The sequence below is a fragment of the Euprymna scolopes genome, chromosome 29, assembly GCF_053919585.1.
Source record: "Euprymna scolopes isolate OS-2025 chromosome 29, ASM5391958v1, whole genome shotgun sequence".
In the NCBI taxonomy this organism is placed as follows: domain Eukaryota; kingdom Metazoa; phylum Mollusca; class Cephalopoda; order Sepiida; family Sepiolidae; genus Euprymna; species Euprymna scolopes.
In genome coordinates, this window is record NC_136510.1 from 71,480,917 (window position 1) to 71,501,472 (window position 20,556).

Below are 20,556 nucleotides of genomic sequence, written 5' to 3' on the forward strand. Positions count from 1 at the left end.
GCCCATTCTCGGATTTCGGTTTTGCTCTCAATGTAATCAAACCTCCAGGCTATTTATGTTTGCGGCTAGCATGCGAGTGATTCTGAATCAATCGACATTTATTTTATTTATGATAATCGACCATGTTTTATTTCTTCCTACCAAGCGTCTGTCTGTGTCAAGTTCGTTTTATTTCTTTCATGTGACATTTTCGGTACATCCAGCCCGGATTTAAAACATTGGAGTTTGCTGCTTTAAGCTTCTCGCAATTTCCCTGTTCCAGATATCTCATATGACTGATGGATTTAATCCATGCGGATAATTGCTCGTGACGAAAATGGTTATAATGCGTTGGTAGTGATGCGTGGTAGTTATAACGTGGTAGCTCAAAAAACTGGAGGCCATTTTATCAGCTTTTCAATGACCTATTATTGCCCCCATCCACAAGAGAAAAGTTCGACACAAAGTGGGGTTTTAATGTGGGGAAAATACAGCTTCTCAAAGAAGGGCATTCCTGATTGGGTCAAGATTAAGATTTTCTCTGTCTTTAATGAGGGTCATTGGTTATTCCTCGTCAAAAAAATAATAAACTATGTTTTGTTTCTTTCGGCCAAGTGCGTGTCTGTGTCAAGTTCGTTTTATTACGCCCTGGTAACATTTCCGGTAAACCTGGCCCGGATATTCAACATAATAAAGTTTTCTGTTGTGCTCAGAACCAGACTTCATTCAAAGGAACATTGAAGACCGCATATTTCAGGTTCAGGTTTCACCTGGATGCTGCGGTGGAAGCTGCATTCGATTAAAGATTATCTAGGAAGGTGGACTTTGAATGGTGAGAATACATCAACATAGATTAAAAAAGCGAGACCTGGGAAATTGGAATGGAATATCAACCCTCAAGTTTTATAGTGAACATAAAAATGAAAGTATGTTAATATCTGAAAGTGAAGACAGGATTCGTTAGAGAAAGAAATGAGGCTTAGAGAAAGCATCCTACCTTTCATGCAAATGTGCTGCTATACACTTAAATCCGGGTTAAGTGATGGAAGCAACTGCTACCTTGGCGCTCTATAGTGTCTCTAGAGACCGGCTTACTTACCTGAAAATAGACAAGAAAAAATCGAATTTAAAACCATTCATAAACAAATTAAAATGAAGACATGCAAACATATTTACAGGTAATCGAACAGTTTTGTAATATTCATAATTGTAAACCAGAAGCATTGCAGACAAGAAAACATGCTATATCTTTTAACTAATGTTTATTTACGGAATATTGTATTACTGTGAAACAAGTGCCAGTAGGTATATATATATATATATATATATATATATATATATATATATATATATACATATATATATATTTATATTTATATATATATTTATATATATATTAATATTTATATATATATTTATATATATATTATATTTATATATATATTTATATATATATATATTTATATATATATATTTTTATATATATATATTTATATATATTTATATTTTTATATATTTATATATATATATATATATATATATATATATATTAGTAAATATTAATAATCTTTATGCATACAAACACTATAGTTTCGTATGCAATCACCAGCCGTGTAAGCGGGCTTGTCATAATTTACAGTCATGAAAGTATTATATAAGCAAGAACTTTGGAATGATGCATGTATGCTCATTGACGGCTTTTTCTCAATTCACTAAATAGGGCTCTACTTTCATCTTTTTAATGAGGTTATAATTATAATATTTTTTTCTATAAATATCAAGAATTTTTATACAAACAAGTACCAGTGTTTCATGCTTTGGCAATTATCTGTTCAGGAAATGATAATTACTGCTGATCAGGAGATTCTAACTCAATCAAAATAAGCCAACAAAGTGCTAGTGTTTTTCCTCCCGGCCACCGGGAATAGCATTTAAATGAAAGTAAATTTAGATACATATAAAGTCGTTTAAGCAGACTTGTCTTAATCAGAGGCCATAACAGTATTCTACGAACAAGAAGTTTGTATATATATATATACATATATATATATATATATATATATATATATATATATATATATATATATATAAAAGGTATTTTTGCTATTTTTCTAGTAGTAATTATATTCAGTACGAGTTTCTCTCCCTGGGAGTTTAGGAAGATTGTCTTCCTTATAACTGAATAGTCACAAAACATTCTATGGACGTGTACTAATATATGCATATACATATCTATATCTATCAATTAATAAATCAATCTATCTATTTATATATCTATTTCTCTCTCTCTCTCTTTATATATATATATATATATATATATATATATATATATATATATATATATATAAAGATATATACATATATTCTTTGCTTATGTATTTACATTATGGATAACAATTGCATGTATAATATTAATATTAAGTGTGTATATACAGGGTGGGCCAAAATAAGGGTTCTATATATATATGATTATATTTAAAGATAGGACCCTTATTTTGGCCCACCCTGTATATATATATATATATTTATTAGAAAAGGTACGCACCTTATTAAACGTGTAATTTATTCTCTGAACAAAAACATTTACATCATTTCAATGTCTACTTACTAAGATTAAAAGTAAAATATAAAACTACTAAACTTTATATTCCTAAAATCTTTATGACGATTCTAATCAAAACCCATTACACGATTTAGACTCTAGAAAATGTTTAAAATTAAGCATTAAGTGAAGTGCACTTTACAAGCAATTTAAATTAAGAGAAGCCTGTTTAATTCATCTTTTATAAGTATGATGTTTTCAATGGTGATTCTACTATATTTATGCCCCATTTAAATCCTTTCTGAATAAATTAAGATTTGGAAACTATTCGTTAATTAACTAGCTGACCATCCGACGTTACCCGATCGTAAAATAAATTTCAATATAATATTTTAATTCATGCAAATTTCATATTTATTTTTATATTGTACACAAAAGTAATGATTTCAAACGTTAATAAAATAACACTGATGCAATCAGCTAGAATCGAAACCGAAATATTTATCTCTCTTGTTACCTTATCAGCTAAGGGTATAGGGATATCAAAACTTTAAAAACAATAACACAGTTAGACTTATAAATATATATTTGCTCATACGAGATATCAGATTTGGATTGCATTTGCTCCATAAACGTTAACCACTAATTAAATAAGATTTTTGTAATTTATTTATTTTTTGTTCTTAAGACCCCTTAAGCCTTTAATTTTAATCCTTTCTAGAAGAAAAATCATGTGATGAATTTTGACCAAAATTAGGGGGAGGTGCCGGTAGCTAAGTTGTTAACAACACGAACTGACAATTTGTATGTGTCAAGTTCCAATCCATTTTGTTGCACAGAAACATGTTCATTTACGATGTTGGCAACCTTCATGTGGTTCCTTCTGTAGATGACTGCCATTTTTATAGAAAGGATTCTAGCCAGAAAGATATCGAGGAAACCAATGCTAATAGAATAATCTGATTCGTCCGAAATTAATGAAAATTTAAATAAGAATTCTAGATACAAGGTTTAGTATCATTATATGTTGATTTTAATTTTCGTAAGGAGACATAAAGGTGATGTGTTTTAATGAACTCACTGCACTTGTTCACCTTCGATGCACAAGCATGTTTAGCATTAACATTCCCTCGTCTTCACCGTGGGTGGTCCCTTGATGTCGGAAAATCTTTTACTCCAATAGTTTCTTTCCTCAGACTACTAGATTTTAGAACCTCTTCCCCGTTTCCTGCATCCCTGATTGTACTGACACACAAAAGTTTAAACGTAATGTGAATAGACATTTCGTTCATCTCCTCACAGTCCCCCGTACACATCGGCCCAAATAGTAGCCTCTTACAGCCAAATGACAATATGCTTTGTTGAGTGAAAAAAAAAAAAATGAATAAAAAACGAGAAGAAAAAACTAATATTATTTTTGTTCTTCATCTTTGAAAATCATAGCGTTTCTTCCACAGTCGTGTTGTATGTTATCCTCTCAGACTGAGCGCAAAATCGTAGATGCAACTTTATATATCCAAACAATTCCATACATCTTTCATTACTTGTTCAAGTAATTACAAATTACACAAAATCACTTCATATAATTTGATGATCCAGTGTTGTAAAATTAAAGACTGGTAGACATAAGAGAAATAAAATTAAAGAAATATACTTTGCATTATTTGGATTATTCGGTTGATGCAACCTCCGACCTTCTTCAGGTGTATCTTATCGAACTCGGGAATCTTTTTGTTCAACTCGAGAAACTTCGCAATTTTATTTTGAGTGTCACCCGCATTGAGGATTGAATCTTCGATCTCCACAAGAGCATAACTTTGTAACTGAAATTTATTAAATACTTTATTCATTACGCCATGTATCCTTGCTGGCTGAAGGTTAGAGGATACATCGACCGAAATGTTATGAAAATAACACACACAATTGGAACAGTAGTCTGAAGAATCCAAATACTCCAAATAAGCCATCCTCATCTAAAATCTTCAGAAAAAAATGTTCTGTTGGGAGAATTAATTTTACTCGTCCTGCGACCAGTATTTTTCTAGTAAAATTATAAAATATTGCCGTGACCTTAAACAGGCGTACACATTCAGTGTTAAAGGAATCATTAGTATGTTCTGAACACTGACGAAACTATTTCTATATCTTGTCTTTGTGAATTTTCAATGAACAATCGTCTCTCTGTTTGATTTGTGGACTATAACGCGATAACGAATCACCGAACATGTTTCAGTCAGAATTTATTGCTCTCGGGCAACGCCGGTTTTCTTCGCTTGCATAAAAATAAAGTGGATGGCTAGGAATTTTGTCTTGATATGATAAATCGTCCTTTAGTTAAATCTCTAAGCAGTGCGTCGCGAACAAAGACCAGAATGTGTAGATTGCGGAATTCAGTCTAGCATTAAATCTTTCCGAAATAACCTCTGACCATTCAAGTCAGTATACGGGGGGAGGAGGGGGAGGGAGATGAAATTCAAAATATACGTTGGTAACAAAATGTAGACCGTAAATTAAAATAATGATAATGAAAAAATAAATAAATAAAAGTCAGCAAACAACAACAACAACAACAACAACAACAACAACAACAACAACAACAACAACAACAACAACAACAACAACAACAACAACAACAACAACAACAACAACAACAACAACAACAACAACAACAACAACAACAACAACAACAACAACAACAACAACAACAACAACAACAACAACAACAACAACAACAACAACAACAACAACAACAACAACAACAACAGCAGCAGCAGCAGCAGCAGCAGACACACAAAAATAAACAAAACAAAACAAAAAAAGAAATTATAATGAATAAAACGAAACTTTTATTCATTTATTTGTAAGATAACGATCAATTACGAGGTGTTGGTGCTTGACTTTCACAGTAGCTAAATGCGACTCGAGGCCTGAAGGTAGGAGGAACCAGCCTCCCCGAGAGGGCACTCTAGTTAGTTACACAAATGGTCATGAACGGACCCGATGTTGTTATCGTCTAAGAGCTCCTCAGGCAATTGACAAAAAAAAAAAAAAATCAACTCCGCTTAAAAAAAGTAATATATGGGAAGGAGAAAGACAATACATTGTAACAGAGCGCATACGAAATGACGTCACTGTAAGGATAAAGAAAAAGATCATAAAAAAGAACACATGCACTAGACAGGAGCACATTCAGGTGAACGTTGAGGAACACGATCGAGAGCACCTTAGGGATTACATTAAAGACGTGGGTGGCGTCACAGCCGTGAGGAGAAGTGATGCGTGGCGGGAGAATGAGGAAATAAATATCGTTGTTACAAAAAAAAGGAGTTGAGTTTTATGTTTCTTGCAACGTACTCTGCTACAACGTGTTGGGCCTACGTGCGTAAACTTTAGTGTGTAACGCTACAACATTACTTTGAGAAAGAAGGGTTGGTGGGTTGGGACAGCTCATTAAATGTTGCATAATTAACAAGGCGTACCCCGACTGGGTGTTCATTTTCTTCTTACTTTAGTAAGGCGCGCGGCAAACCGAGATTGAACTCGCTATACGAGTTTTTAGTGCAATTCATATCTTGTCAGTAGCTGAATACTTGATGCTTCGCCAGGGCTATAAAGGGTATTTTTTATCGTGATGGCATTACTAGATGGGTTGCCTGCCATGGCTTAAGAGAGTCCAATCTACACTCAAAAGAAAGATAGACCGCACCAGTTTCTCAACCTGGCATTTTATCTCGCAGTACATATAGCACCTCGCCTTCCCAAACGGTCACCCCTCTGGTACTGGCAAGGCTTAACGTTGCTTATCTTCGGTTATTTGGCGCGAACCGGCGTGTCAATATGATTGTGCCGTGATTGTGACGTTAGGCACAAAAGTAGCCATAAACTGTTGTTATTCGCCGGTAGAGGTGCGTTAGATGATGCGTTAGATGATGCGTTAGATGATCGGCAGTAAATCAATTCTAGCTTAATTGGAGGTAATGCCTAGGACCGCACCAGAGCATATCTCAGTCTTACAAAGAAGAGACTGATTGTTCAGAACAATTCCTATGCTATTGGAATAATTAGCAACGCTAACATTGGCGTATGTAAGAAATGAGAGAACTCTGCTGAGTAAAAAACACACGTTTTCCTGCTTTCCAGCTGATTACAATATGGTTGTCTTCAAGTCTAACGTAAACAAGTTTTTGAATAGCCATACCATATAAGTTAACAAATTTACCAAATTTCACTTACTAACGATTACTATATTGTCCAATGTACACTCTTTAACCCGTATCATCGAATGGCCTCAAGGCCTTGATAAGTGGTGATGCCTATGTAAAAGAAAAAGGAACTCATACGTTTTATGCAGTCAACGTCGCAAGAAATAATAACGCAACTCCTTTTTATCTTTAACAACGACATTTATTTTCCGAGTACTTTCGTGATTCCGAACGTGCGCGTTTTCTCTGACGCCTATCCTCTCGAACTCCGTTTCGAAAGTACTCTGGAATGTGCTGAATGTGATCGCCGGTTTGTACACACGCTCTTTATAGTCTTTTTCTTCGCACACAGCTCGGCATTTACATACAAACAGATCAGTCATTAATCCCCAGGTACGACACCCCAAGCGACTAGCAAAATCACTCCCACAAAATAGGAAGTAATACCTGGGATGATGCATTTCCTAGGACCGAGTGGGACCATACTTAGTCCTGACAAAAGAGGGTATGGTAGTGATGGAGGGGGAAACTGGTATGAAAACTGTTCTACGTAATTAATAACGAATCAGTATATTAAATCACTATCAGCTCATGGCGGCGTAAATCTACCGATGGAAAAAAATGGCCATGTTAAAACTTGTTGCTATTGACTTACCTCGCCACGAGGGCCGAGTTAGACACACTTGTAATTTAATGGGAGAAAAATTCAGTTTACAAAGATGGCCACTGTAGGCAGGAACAGAAGTAAAAACTGGATTTTTCATTCGCTGATAAAGGAAATATGGATGAATTATTTGCATTATTTGGATTCTTCGGGCTACTGCTCTCATTTTGTGTGTTATTTTCACAACTTTTCGGTCGATGTAACCTCCGACCTTCCTCAGTCAGCAAGGATCCGTGACTACATAAAGTATTTAACAAAATTCACTTGTAAAGTTACACCCTTCTGGAGGTCGAGAGAAAATATGAATTAAAGTATCAAAAATATATACTACACTCTTCTCCTAGCACATTGTCAAGATTACAAAAAACTTGCTTCAAGTTTTATTTGTGTCTTTTCCATCGAATGTAATTTTGTTCGGTTGTATTTCTGCTTTGTTTATTTCTAACACTTTACCAAAAAATTAAAAAAAACAACAACTATTTATGCAAACATTGAAACATTTTACTAAATGATTGTGTCACGTTTAAAACCGGTTCTCATTGGATTGAAGTTACACAGAAGCTCTAAAACCACGTTCTCTTATAACACTAGGGAAAATGAATTGATCTATCTCATAACTATAGACGAAATAGAAAGTTAAACTAGACACCCAAGCCTTAGTAGAATAATTAGCATGAGAAAAGAGACACTCAGAAATAGCATCCGTCTTTCTCTGCTTAATTATTGCTGTCGAAATTCTGATACTCCTAGCCAACTCAGGGGAAGTGAAGTTTGAGATTGCGTGACACCTCTTGCTCGGGCGATAGACTCTTATGCCTGAATACGGCATGTTTTTTTTTCAGCTATAAGAGACCACCTTCCAAGGCATTATCTCCTCCTTTACAGATAAAATTAGTTTATAATTTTCTTAGATGCTCGTACAGGAGAAGTCCGTCCACAGCTATTTCTAAACTTTCCAGAGTTGTTCCGCATGGTAGTTTACTCCTCCTATCAAACTGACATAATATTTAAATAACGAGGACGATATTGGTTGGAAATGTTTAGGTGACACCTTCAATGTTACAGGTGATTCTAAACGGAAGTCAATGAAACTACGTGACGTACGGTCAGAGATTTTCAATCTCTTTAGCTGGCCAGACTTCAAGGAGAAAAAACGTGTCTAGGTGTTGTCCCCAATATTCACAATGTGGCTGGGTGAAGCGAAACGAGCTACCCGTCTATCTTTATGTCTGTCTTTCTCTATCTCTTACACCTACAAAAGTAACCTGTCTCTCTAATGTTGTGAATATTCTTCTATTTGAAATAAACGTCAGAGCTCGGGGGAATATATCAGCAGACGAATGGAACCTGGGTTTACGTACCGGCACATGAGTATTCGAGATTATCAGTAGGGCTGTGACAATAGCATAGTCTTTTCATTGTTTTGACTCTTGAATATATATCCGTTAATATCATACGTTGTTATATAGACGGATGTGGTTCTCGGTTGATTGACTGTGTCTGTGTCGGATATATACTCGAGAGTCAAAAGAATGAAAAGAATATTCTGTTGTCACATCCCTACTTATCAGATAGATCGGTAAATGATTGCATACCAAATGTCTCACCTTGCTGCAGCGAGGAGTGAGTGAATATTTACTGCTAAACTCCTAAACACACACACACGTCAGAGCCCGCAAGACGAATGGAACCTGGTTTTGCGATAACGACACATGCGTATTCTAGATTATCAGCAGGGCTGTGACAACAGCATATTTTTTTCATTGTTTTGGTTTTTGAGTATATATCCGTTAATATCATACAGATGAGCGTAAAACAAGAATAAAATTGATACTATCGGGTTATTGACAAAACGCGAAATGGAACACGTAAATGAATTCTATAGCCAAGGTCGCTGGGAAAATGGTAGGATCCTTCTATCGCCTCAGAAGATATCTCACTACCGATGCAATTCTCTATCTATATAAAAGCCAAGTACGTCCAAGGATGGTGGGATCCTTCTACCGCTCCAGAAGATATCTCACTACTGATGCAATTCTCTATCTATATAAAAGCCAAGTACGTCCAAGGATGGTGGGATCCTTCTACCGCTCCAGAAGATATCTTACTACTGATGCAATTCTCTATCTATATAAAAGCCAATTACGTCCAAGGATGGAGTACTGCTGCCACATCTGGGCAAGAGCTGCTAAAAACAGTTTATTCTTCCTTGACATAGTACAAAATAGACTTTGTGGCTTAGTGGGGAATGCCCTTCCCCCCCTGCTACCTCTCTCTCACAGAAGAGACGCGTCGAGCCTATCTTTGTTTTATCGTTATTTCCATGGCAAGTGCTCGTCTGAGCTTCAATCTCTGGTCCCCCCTCGCCAATCTTTCACGATAAACACTGGGCCTTGATAAGTGGTGATCTCCATGTAAAAAAAAAAAACAAAATAAACACACACACACACACACACACACACACACACACACACACACACACACACACACACACACAAAACACACACATTGTCGAGACGGTATCCATTGTTTTTCCAGACAGACACGAGTAAATACAATAACAAACATATCATTTTACCTCTCCCCAGGAAAACTAATACTATGTATATCCTTGGGCTCAATCCTAAAACGTTAATAATAACAATATATAAAAAACAAGAATAAAATTGATAATATCGGGTTATTGGCAAAACGCGAAAAAGATACGTTCATTATTCGAGTATTCTGTATCAGATTCAGTTTTGTTCAATTACATATATTTCAATTAAATATTTACCAATTACATATTTTCCAATTAAATATTTACCAATTAAATATTTTCCAATTAAAATATCCTCCATTTCAACATATTTAGAATTAAATATCTACCAATTAAATATCTGATAACTTTAAAATTTCAACGTCACAGGTTGGTTAAAAGTTCGAATCAATCAACGTACGTTTTAAAGACTTTCTACATACCTTTGATCCAAAAAACAGTGCGTCAACTAGAAATTAATTATGTAAAATAAAGCGAATCGATGTCTGTTATTTTTATATACATATATGTACGTCATACAAACCGACACACACACACACACACACACACACACACACACACACACACACACACACACACACACACACACACACACACATATATCTATATTCCTAATTATTTGTTTTTTTTTCTGTATTGTTATTCATATTAAAAACTCTTTTCGATATTTATTTGCTTCTCCACGAAAGCAAAATGTGACACAAGGTCATTTTTCATGTGGGGGTAAACCAGCATTCCTAAAAGAAGGGCAAAAAGAGCACTTGTATCGATCAAAAATAATAATTATCTCAGTATAGAGGATTTCCCCTCCATTGATCAAGGACGAATTAACCTAAGTGTAGCATCAGAACAGATACTACACTTTGAGTTATATACTTTTTATTCACTCTGAAAGTTTACAAACAAAACATAAATAAACAAAAAATTAGGCACAATGGGTCGTGGAATTGCATTCACAAGCAAAAGATCTAGCTAATTTACATATTCTTTTAATCATTCATTTGAATTAATTCCCTATTTTTTTTTTCCGTTTTCTTATGGGATGATAATCTTTAGTTAACTATTACGTGTATTATATTCATACAAGTATTCTACGTGATTTATACTTGTGTAATATTTGCATAAAAATGTTATAGTAAAAACAAACATCTTTCTGTATATATATTTATGTATGCGCATATAATTTGTTTAAAAAATGTTGACTACACAACTCCTCTGTCAGTGTTTTGTCTGAAACACGAAACTTAATATACAGGGTGTTCGAAACCGTGCGAAACTTTATATTTGAGTTTTAACCGGGGAAAATCAGCTCAAAAGTGCGAAAATTAATAAAATATAATTTGCTAGGTGACGGCCGAACGACGGGAATTACGAATATACATGCGTAACGGAATAGCTATTTGTTCATGCTTTAATTTTTAGCCTTGCAGAAAGCATGTCTTAATAGCTCAGGCATTAACGTCAAAGGAAAAAGTAAATCGTAAGCTAAACGCTTTGGTTTCGATTCTCGGTGGTGGCGCACTAATCATTTTTTACAAACTTTTTAAATCATAATTATATATTGTGTCTAATGTAATTGTTGTGGTAGCACACATTCATTTGCATATGTGGATAGTAATTACACATAAATAGGAAGACTCAGTTAGTCTGAGTGTGTGTTCACCAGAAGCCACCGAAGGCTGCCGAGAACAGATATGTTTCTCCAGCAAAGACTCTCTTATTTGACATCATGTCATGTAAATATACCTTTTCCTAATACACTTCTTATTTGATCTACCTTTGTTGTTGAGTCGTCATTTGTATTGCTTTCTACGTTACTTGTTTCAACCTGCAAACTTAACAGTGACGACGAGGATGAGCGTCAAATATAACAGTTTGACGAAGAAATGGAAAGAACTCACTAAAAAAAAAGTACAACGCAACGGTTGACCTTTCTAAGAATACAAGTTTTGACGAACGAAATAGTCGTAAAAACGGATTTTACGCTAAAGAGAAGTTCGACTCAAGCGGAAAAAATCTATTGGGATACCAACGGAAGAAGCTTTGCAACAATTTTTGCAAATATATAGGATAACACCGCACCCTAATACCCCGTCAAACATATCAACAGCTGATTTAATGTTTGCCAGAAAGGTGAAATCAGCGTTTGATAAACTATTGCCAAGACAGGCAATTGTCCGAAACACTACACACATGATAAGAAAGAAATATAACTCGGGAGATCGAGTATATTTCAAGTGCTACAGGAATAACACTTCTTACTGGGAATGTGGAGTAGTGGATAAACGCATTGGTGATTGTACATACATGATTAAAGGTCCACAAAATATACATAAAAGGCACCTGAACCAAATAAAAAAACGCCACATTCAAGATGGTGATTATACAACAGCAGTCGAAGAGGAAGAAACCATGGACATCATATACGGATCCTTTAATTTGGAACCGCCTCAATATATATCTGAACCCCGAAGATCAGGTAGAAAAAGAAAGTTTAATGAACCATTAATGTTAAATCGCAAGAGAAAAAGATATTGAAATCTGTGCGACTTAAAAGCTTGGGAGGAGGGTGTTGTGGTGGCACACATTCATTTGCATATGTAGATAGTAATTACACATAAATAGGAAGACTCAGTTAGCCTGCGTGTGTGTTCACCAGAAGCCACTGAAGGCCACCGAGAGCAGATATGTTTCTCCAGCAAAGACTCTCTTATTTGACACCATTATGTAAATATCCTGTAAATATACCTTTTCCTAATACACTTCTTATTTGATCTACCTTTGTTGTTGAGTCGTCATTTGTATTGCATTCTACGTTACTTGTTTCAACCTGCAAACTTAACAATAATATAATAATAAATACGAAATTTGCATTAATCAAAATATCATATTTAAGCGTATATAACGTCCGAGTAATGCCGGACGGCCTGCTAGTATATATATATATATATATATATATATATATATATATATATATATATATATATGATTATTTCAATGTTAATATTTTCAGAGTTGAAGTAACCTATGAATTTATGAATTTTAACGAGGTTAATACCGAAGTAGGGCAAAATACACTTTTTATTTGTTTTATATAAGCATTTATATGTCACTACACATTCATTAGCATGTTTCGGTTACAAGTGGTTGCCAGTTACAAGTAACTACAGGGTGGTCAAAAAGTCAGGTAACATTTTAAAGAAAAACGATATTAGCAATACACGTATATTTAAGTACCATACATTGAAATATAAAATGAAACAAACATGAAATATGTTTATTTTGTTAATTGTCGTCCATTTCTCTCTATCAATCGCTGGAAGCGATTAACCACTGATTGTGTAACACGTGTAATCATGTCAGCTGATATCCGCGCAATCTCCTCTTCAATAAATAAGTTTAAAGACGCTATTGTATCAGGCTTCTTGCCATAAACACTATCCTTTACATAGCCCCAAAGCCAGAAATCAGGAGGGGTAAGATCCGGAGATCTGGCTGGCCATTCAACTGGGCTACAGCGACCAATCCATCGTTGTGGAAAAATTTCATCCAAGAAATAATATTAAACGAATAGAGATTATAATGGATCATATTGTTTTTTCTACCTTTAACATGTACCTGACTTTTTGACCACCCTGTAGATATCTTTTCAGGTGATATTATATATCGCCTGAAGAGCTCTCTACTTTCTTGTAACTAGCTGACCGAAAAATGCTCAGGAATGTGTTGCAACATATAAATGCTAACACACACATACACACACACACATATATATTAATGAAATCAAAGGGATGTAGTGTTTACCTGATATACGCAATGGTACTTAATGAATATAAATAACAGTATTTATATATAGAAAATTTAATCCCAACCGAATTAAAAAAAGCTATCTAAAATTACTTTTTCTAATTAAGCCGATGACGAAAGTTCTTATACTGGTATTCTCTCTTTTTACTATTAGGTCCCATTTGACTGGGAACATACATCTCTTTGGGCTACTGCACTGTCCGAAAAAAACCCAAACAATTTAATATTATTTTAGCTGTTTGAAGGCTTTCCAATCGGATTATTTGCATCGTCACGCTGAACTTATTTTGGACTCCATTCTCTCTAAAGAACTATTTTGAATTTCGGATCAACTTGAGAGGATTTTCATGCAAGCTGAAATATATTATGCTCGGTTTGTTTATATATATATATATATATATATATATATATATATATATATATATATTTTTACATATTCAACTTTTTTCACTTTTTTATTTGGCAATTTATAACTACAAACAATTGCGGTTTCACTTAATGCCTTAACTAGCAATTTCTAGCATTGCTACAGAAATAATTTACTGATTTCTTTAGGTCCTCTGATGAGAAGAATAACAAGAATAGCATTCTTTGAAATTCCGTCTAATGACTTTGTAAATTGTTTTCGAGTATTCAGTCGAACAATAAATTTTGATTGAAAAGTTCATCTTACAGTTTTAATTTTCTTTCTCTTATATATATATATATATGTATATATATATATATATATATATATATATATATATATATATATATATATATATAAGCCTGAAGAGTCCTAGAGTGGATGAAACGCGGAATATTCAGTGTAGCTTAATCGCCATATATATTTTAGATAGATAAGCCTGAAGAGTCCTAGAGTGGATGAAACGTGGAATATCCAGTGTAGCTTAATCGCCATATATATTTTATAACTTACTAACTAGCTCTACCTACGTATTGAGCACTTTTGAAGTAAATACTTAAAGTTTACGCATAAATTTATACTTTCGTATATTAATTTTATGTGAGTAAATTAAGTAGTTATATATATATATATATATATATATATATATATATATGTACATGGTAAGCAGCTGATGATCCCCGTTTTTTATCTACAAAATTTTAGTTACGGTTTTATCTTTTCATCCTCATGTAGTTAAATTCTGTTTTAAAAATGAAGACTTTTGCGAAATCGGCTTATGCAAATGCTGAGTCTATTTCTATTCAACAATTTTAGTAAAGACTTTTTTCTTTTCATCCTTATATAAATGAATTCTCTTTTGTCATTATAAACATTTTAGAAGTCGGATTATATTGGTGCTAAGTCTGCGATAGGTTAAAGTTAATATATTTTTTTCCTTCCGGGAATTTAAACTGCGTTCTTTATTTTTATTTTTACATTTTTTTTATTCAAAGCTTATATATATATATATATATATATATATATATATATATATATATATATATATATATATATATATATATATATATATTGGTTTGTCCTTGTTCGTCGGAATACTATTTGCATTATGCTCAATATATATATATATATATATATATATATATATATATATATATATATATATATATATATGGGTGACCATTTGGGAATTCCAGGCACTGTATATGCTTTCCGCTTATCTTCGCATTTGTTTCCAGTCGTCATGTACATATACTTCACTTGCCACTGGTATTTAACAATGTCGAATCAGGAGAGGTGTTGTTGGAGATTGCGCACCTCCTGCCACAAAAATTTCACGTGCAGGCACCCCTTCGTGGGTATCCATAGTCTGTCAAAGACTGAAGAAGCCAGTTAATATATATATATATATATATATATATATATATATATATATATATATATATATATATATATATAGTGTCATCTTAAATAAACACACATATATTTCTTTGTTTTTTTTTCTCACCCCAATAAAAAAAGGAAAAACAAAAGAAGTATAAGTTTCAGCATGTATAAAGCAAATAGCAAATTAATAATGAATGCATTTGAATATTTTAATGTGAAGAATGCACTAATTCTCTTCCTGAATATTTGTGATGTTTTGCATATCAAAATCTATGTTTTCGAAATAGACAGAAAGGACTATAAGATTCATACGAAATGAATGAAAAGTACATTTGTTACATAAGCAAAACTGTAAGTTTGAATAGAAACGTTTGAATGACACATTGAGGTCAGAGGTGACCCAAGCAACGGAAGTCGATAAAATCACACGACTTCCGGAAAAGAGAAAATTCTCTCTCTTCTTTAAGAAAAGCGGACGGGTAAAAGGGCCGAGGGATGGCCGCGCACAATATAATTAGATGTAACGAGACAAGCTATATATATATATATATATATATATATATATATATATATATATATATATATATATATATATATATATATATATGTCTGTCTGTTGTTTTCTTTTTCATTCTCTCACGCACGAGATTAACTCACCATTTAAAAGAATTAGATTCGCTTTCTGCTTTACTCTTCAGCCATTCCTTTCTGTTTAATAAATTTATGTATAAAATGAATTGCAGCATTCACGTAAAATATTTTAGATGCTGATTGAACCTTGGTCGTTGTCGGGTAAACAGTAACCTAAGCCACGGACAACAAAAACTGCTAAACATTAATAGAAGTCATTCATATTATTTACAGTATTGGGATTACTCTTTTCATATTGAGTGTTATTCATACAACGTTTCAGCTGGCATAATCTATGCGTTTCTTCAAGGCTCGTGGCGTAACGGATAAAGCACTTGGTTAAATCATTTGTAAATGATACTTTTCTGGAGATTGAAGGTTCAATCCTCAGTGCAAATGACACTCAGAGTACAATCGCGAATTCTTCCCGGTTATGACTAACGGAACAAAACATGCTACTAACGGGGATTAAATAAAGAGTTCCGCTCGAAATCTCGTGCAGATTCCAGAGACCGAGAGAAAGATTCCAAAGTTCGACAAGGTATATCTGAAGTAGGTCAAAGGTTGCATCGGTCGAAACATGGTGAAAATAACACTCATAATGAGAACAATAGTCCGAATAATACAAATAATATGAATTGTTAATCCTGATCTCAAAAATCAGAAACATTAGTAGAAATAACAGTACAGTTTCAGTTTCAAACAGACGGAGACGATATCTCGATATATAATAGATGTTGCAAAGGTCTTGCGTAATGTTTTTGAAGGATTGAATTGAGAAGTTTCAAAGGAAGATCCTCGCAGAGTCACACCAAACAAATAAAAGAATAATAAAAAAAATTCAATCTTCACGTTTTCTATTGATGTTCTTAATCTGATTTTGGCAATTTGTAGCAAACAAATCCAACCGATTTATAGATTTTGGTTTTGAAGTCTGGCTGGTAAATTTAAAGATCGTATAGAAATGGTGGCTGAATAGTCGAATGATTGCCGGTTTTGTCTCGTAGCCGTTCTAGTCCTATTCAATCTGATGCATTGAGGGCAGAAGACAAAATTATTTCTTGTAGCGGTAATTCTTCCACAAGCAATCGTCACCCTTTCCCCCACGCGCCGCTCAAAGACACTCTAGCCGTTTACTTCCTGTGATTCTGATAGGCCCGTCCATTTTGAACGCCGTATCATCACATCGTCTGTCTCTATGACGACGCTGACTATTCCATTGCATTAAAAATATGATTGATTTTCTTCTTCTTCTTCTTTTATTCTTGTTTTCAGGTTTATCTCCCCTTTTCAATCATTTTTCTCATTTTGATTTTGGTCGTCTTTATTTCTCTCATATCTTATATCTTTTTTTCTTTTATGTTTTCTTCTTTCCTCTTTTTCATCTTTTATTTTGTCTTCTTTCTTTTTCTTTACGTTTACATATTTCTTCTTCTTGTGTCCTACTTTTCTTCTTCTGTTCTTTATGTCTCCCCCTCCCCCTCATTCTTCTTCTTCTTCTTCTTCTTCTTCTTCTTCTTCTTCTTCTTCTTCTTCTCTCAATTGCCAGTTCACCTTTATAATTTGTCTGTCTTTTCATACAGATCTTTTAATGACAACATTTCTCCTTTAATATTTCCACGAATGTATTCTGTATTGACATCACATTTTAAGAAAGATCAAAATTCGACAAGATACTCATTTTTTGATAAAAATTATCAGTAAATTATTCATTTTTATTTACCATATTTTAGTTGTTAACCTTTTTAGCTGAAACTGTAGTAATAAAAATACCTTCGTGTTTTGCAGATAAAAAGAAAACTGCATTTAGACTACTACTACTACTACTACTACTACTACTACTACTACTACTACTACTACTACTACTACAGAATGACACAAAAAAACGGGCCCCAACTCTAATTAGGCCCTGTTTCTTGGTTTAAGTGAGGCTATAGATAACTTCCTCAAATTCTAAATAACTGCGGCATGAGTCGAAGTGGTTCATATATGCATGTATATATATATATATATATATATATATATATGAGTGCGTATATATTTATTTACTTTTTTGCGACACAAGGGTTATAACAAGGCTGTAACAATCAACTCTCAATATTATCTATTTATTATAATCTACTATTATATAATAGGAACTTGTGTGTGTCTGTGTGTGTGTCTGTGTGCGAGAGTTTATTCCCTATGAACTTCTAAACGGCTGGACCGATATTTTAAGAAATTTTCCACAATGTACTTTATAGTGTTTTCAAATAGGTTTTGTATCGGAATGTCTTCGATTAGAATCTATAATCGATATTAGAAAATCTCAGATGAAAGAAGGAACAGGCAACACACACACACACACACACACACACACACACACACACACACACACATATATATATGCGTGTGTGTATGTGTGTGTGACAGAGTGGTAAGTATGTGGTTGTATATATACATAGGTGTTTTCATAAAAAGGATGAAAACATGAATAGCACTGTAAGTATGCATATATAATCTATGTATATGCATGTGCGTATGTGTATAGGCGCATGGATATGTATATGTATTTAATGTTACTGAAGTCTTAACTATATAAGGCACTAATTCATAGAATTTTCCAACATCTCAACTTCTTTCGACTATAATAAGGGGCGAAACAGAAGACGGGGCCAGTAAAAATAAAGAAAGTAACATGGTATACATAAGTGATGCAAATCCCAGGCATCGTCGAATATTCCTCGTAAAAACTTATTTTAATCATTACTTAATCGTGAAATTTCTGTGATCCTATTTCTGTATGATGGCGGTGCGATGATGCGTGAAAGCAACGAATACGTTTTGAGTCGATGAATTGAACCGTCGTGTCAAATCTTGCTCATCTTCATCTTTTGACAGACTGGAAAGATTTTTATTAGTTTAGCCACCGTGTCAGATGACAAGTTGAAATTATGAATACTGAATGAATAAATATTCGGGGTTCATATTATATTGTGATAGAAAATGGACACAAGTTACCAAAAACTTAGCAAAATGCAACAAGCCATAGAAGGAAAGAGGTGGAAGCTATTTACATTCACATTCGTATGGCAACATTCTAATAAGACAAATGACATTCTGCATCTAGTCTGGTGCACCCCAGCATCTGCTACACAGTTCAAAGATGGAATTGGTTCTCCCGATGAAGGCCTGTACGATTGATAAGAAGACCTAGGTTTATCCAGTTACTAAGGTCTCCCTCTCGGCGTTGCAGTTTAACGGAAAGGCAACTCAATACGATCGGAGCCAGCGCAGCTGCAGGAGTTGCCGGAAAGATGTTGCAGTATTTCACTATCTGCCTATCGGTACTCCAGGCCAGATTTTTTGTCGGCATTTACTCCTTTAGCCTTTGATTTTCCCAAGGCGTTTACGAGGTAGCATGTTTTTCTCTATGGCATATTTCATTAAATAAAATAGACGTTTTTTGTCTATTAATTCTATTTTCGATCCTTTCCAACTTCCGAATAACAGTCTTCACTACTGGCGGGAATTTAATTTATCCCCGACGATGAATCCTGAAAGATTGGAAAGTACTCAGACTTATGATTAATATGTTGATTACATCAGCCAGTTCTCGCCAGAAGTGAAGACTGCTGGTGAAAATTTGAAAAAAATTGTCAATTTGGACTAAAATAACGGAAATACTCATCGCAGTTATGATTGTATGAAAGCGAAATGCTTAAATGATTCTTAAAAAGAGTAGTCGAAAAAAAAAACAAAAAAAAACGCGAATCCCGCCAAATTAAAATGTCCATATTCACATACAACCTGAATATTTGTCCAATATAAACCTGGGTATAAGAGGTGTCGTCGCGACTTTCTTTGACAGCTTGTACTACAAAAACAAAAACACCGGCAAAGAATCCTGCATTTCTCCAATTTGTCGAAAGCGACAGTGGTACACTTTTTTAAAATTAGCTTACACGCATCAATAACTGACCTTTAAAATGTTTCTGTTAACAGATTGCGTAATTTATGAGACAGAGGAAACTGTTTATCCAACAAGTTTCGTTAACGAGCGTAAGTCGACTAGGAATTTTTATATTTAGAACCGTCTATGAAAACTGTTACACAGCTGTAACAAGCGTGCAAAGCGCAGAGGAAATCACCGAGCGTAGGGTCCGTCGGGTTAGGGTTAGGGTTAGGGTTGTTTTTGTTTTGTTGTATGGAAGGCTGGTCCAATAAAAGCAGACTACGGATATTCACTTTGGTAAATGAGGGGAAATGGAGGGAAGCTCTCGATTTTCCCGATCAATACCTGGATCGATACCTTTCTCTTTGCAAATCAATTAATTATCTTGTTTACTCGTTTGTAAACAAATGGCGCCGTTAATTTGGGTTATCGATTATCGGGGGATCAGTAAACATGCAGTTTATACG

At 34.1% G+C, this 20,556-nt stretch overlaps 1 protein-coding gene across 6 annotated transcripts in view; it reads right to left on the reverse strand.

The window, feature by feature from the left end:
• LOC145252711 (uncharacterized) overlaps positions 1–20,556 on the reverse strand; it is a 1,486,750-nt gene that overhangs the window by 249,204 nt on the left and 1,216,990 nt on the right. For 4 of the 6 annotated variants that reach the window (XM_080112543.1, XM_080112538.1, XM_080112539.1 and 1 more), the window contains one exon: positions 977–1,078. The exons of the other annotated variants lie outside the window; for them this stretch is intronic. The gene's annotated coding sequence lies outside the window, so the exon portion shown is untranslated. The remainder of the gene's footprint in view (positions 1–976; positions 1,079–20,556) is intronic. 6 annotated transcript variants of the gene reach the window in all.